A 2,881-nucleotide genomic window follows, 5' to 3' on the forward strand; every position below is an offset into this window, starting at 1 on the left:
TAACTAGATTTGTCATGTCGTTTTATAATTTTCTTATGTTAGTTCTTTTTATCACGACGCTATCGGTTGTAAATTTGTAAAAATATAACCTTTTTAGAACTTCTTATTCCCAAATTAAACCAAGACAATTAAAAAAATGAAAAGTTTTTGAAAAAATTTGGGGTGATTAGCGGTTCCAATAGAGTTTTGTATAAGGCTTGTTATTAGGACTTGCAAAATTCAAGGTTTTAGCATTCCCCCACACTTAAATTACACATTGTCCTCAGTGTGTCCCAAAAAAAAGTTTTTAGGTTGATTGAATATGTAAAAAGGGTGTTAAAAACAAAAATTTATGTTACTAGGCGTCTGGACACGGGCCCGTGGTCACCGGGCACGACGCCGTGTTCAGATTGCTAGTATGAAAATGTAACAGAAGGCTGGGCACGGGGGCGTGTTCAGCGAACACGCCCCGTGTCCAGTTACCTGAACTGGGAGTTTTTCTGCAGAACTTTGAGCACGGGGCGTGTTGGCTGAGCACGGCCCCGTGCTGAACTTGCTGTAATGAAGAAAAATTGTCGGCTGGCTCTGTTTTTGTGCATAGGCTGTGGGTTCAAGTTTCCCTTAGTAACCTTCATCATCCAGAGTGTGTTTTATTCATGAAAATTAAAACTAAACTAGAAAGCATAAAAGTTAATCTAAATTAAAAATAAGGATAGTTCCGCGGAATGCCTTCGTGGTGCGCCACGTTTCTAAGGGTCCTTGGCTAGACCCAAGGTCAATCATATGTTACCCAAGTGGGATGTTTTGCATCCCATGTTGCACCGTCGGAGAGCATTATCCAAACTTGAGTCTATGACTTTCATGTAGTTGACCGGGTCGTTGTCCTCTACTATTTTCCCGACCCCAAACTCCATCTCCTTGTCCCCAACCCTCAATGTTAGTGTCCCACTATTTATGTCTACCATTGCGTGGGCCGTAGCTAGGAATGGCCTTCCTAAGATGAGTGGTACTTCGGTTTCTTCCTCCATATCTAATATGACAAAGTCGACCGGGAAGACAAAGTCTCCGACTTTTACCAATAGATTTTCGGTGACACTTTGTGGATATTTAATGGACCTATCGGCGAGTTGTATGCTCATTTTTGTAGGGCTTGTTTTCCCTAGTCCGATTCGGTCGAACATTGATGCGGGCATGAGGTTGATGCTAGCCCCAAGATCGGCTAGTGCATTGCGTATGGGTGATCCCCCAATTGAACAAGGGATGGTGAAGCTTCCAGGATCGATCTTCTTTTGTGGGAGTTTGTTGAGTAGCAAGGCGGGGCATTCTTCGCTTAAGTTAACTAATTGCAACGATTCAATTTTCCTTTTGTGAGTGAGGAAGTCCCTCATAAATTTTGAATTGGGTTAGGACTTCGACAAATGGAATATTAACATGCAATTGGTTTAGTAAATTTACGAATTTTCTGAATTGCTCGTCGGTCTTTTGGCGAAGTAACCGACCGGGGTACGGTACCGGAGGATTCTTGGTAGGCTCTTGATTTGGGGGAGGAGTCATCTCTTTTTGGGGTGTTGGTGAAGTTGCGGTTTGGTTAGACGGGCTCTTTTCGGTTGGAGGTATAGGAGCCTCCTCGGGACCTACGGTACGGTTTCTCAATGTGATGAGATGTACTTGCGCCTTCGGGTTGGTTTCGGATTACTGGGTAACGCGCCTTGTGGTCTCTAGAAGAAATTTTGAGCTAGTTGATTTAATTGTTTTTCAATGTTTTGAATACTAGCTTGTTGAGTTCTAAAGTTCGGTTCCAGTTGTTGAAATCGATCCGAGTTTTTCTTGTCGGTGTCGGAGATAAAGCGAGAGATAGTATCTTCAAGCCTCTCTCGTCCCCCTTGTTGTTGTTGAGAGAAATTTTGTGACTCGTTTCTTGGTTGTTGAAAGTTTGTTCGTTGGTTTTGATTTTTTTGGTTACTACTATTGTCGGGTTCTCTCCAACCAAGGTTAAGGTGGTTACGCCATCCTTGGTTGTAGGTACCCGTTGGAGGACCTGACGGCCTAGGTCTATTATCAATGTAGTTTACCGTTTCTGTTTGATTATCCATTTCTTTCATACAACTCCAATTTTCATGTGGCCCACCACACCCTTCACAAGCCATAACCGAGGCCGTTTTTGCCATTTCTAACTTTTTGATTTTTGAAGAGAGTGCCTCGATTTGGGCTTGCAAAGAGGTGCTTTTGTCAACCTTATGGGCACCCGGGGAAATAGATTTTGTGCCTCGGGGAGTGTGCCATTTAAAATTGGTTTGAGCAATTTACTCAATTTGATTATGAATTTCATTTGGGCGACGATTACCTAAATGTCCCCCGGAGCTAGAGTCAAGTGTTTGTCATGTGTGTGGCAACAACCCATTATAGAAAGTGGATACTTATTGCCACACCGCAGGACCATGATGAGGACACTTTTTTAGTAGCTCCTTGAACCTTTCCCAAGTTTCATATGAGGATTCCCCGTCCTCTTGTGAGTATGTATTAATTTCAGTCATTAATTTAGCCATTTTAGCAGGAGGGAAATACTTATACAGAAACTTTTGGACTAGTTCATCCCAGGTGTTTACCGAACCAACTAGGAGGGTGTTCAGCCAAGCCTTAGCTCGGTCTTTTAGTGAAAATGGAAACATTTGGAGGCGGATGGCATCATTTGATGCTCCGTTGATCCGAAAAATATCACATATTTCCAAAAAAAATTGGTAATACGTAAATGGGGATCTTCGTCCGCAAGTCCGTGGAAGGTTGCGGCGTTTTGGAGCATTTGGATCAAATGCGGCCGAAGTTCGAAGTTGTTGGCATCGACATTCGGCGCATTGATAGTGGCGCCAAGATTACCTACGGTGGGTCGTAGGTAATCCATGAG

At 43.0% G+C, this 2,881-nt stretch overlaps 1 non-coding gene across 1 annotated transcript; it reads left to right on the plus strand.

Annotated features, from left to right (window-relative positions):
* Positions 1–2,412: 2,412 nt before the first annotated feature.
* Positions 2,413–2,519, plus strand: LOC118487781. Its single transcript, XR_004882724.1, has one exon. It is a non-coding gene; the product is annotated as a small nucleolar RNA R71 (small nucleolar RNA).
* The last annotated feature ends 362 nt before the right edge of the window (positions 2,520–2,881 follow it).

This window comes from Helianthus annuus, chromosome 15, assembly GCF_002127325.2.
Source record: "Helianthus annuus cultivar XRQ/B chromosome 15, HanXRQr2.0-SUNRISE, whole genome shotgun sequence".
NCBI classification, from domain to species: Eukaryota; Viridiplantae; Streptophyta; class Magnoliopsida; order Asterales; family Asteraceae; genus Helianthus; species Helianthus annuus.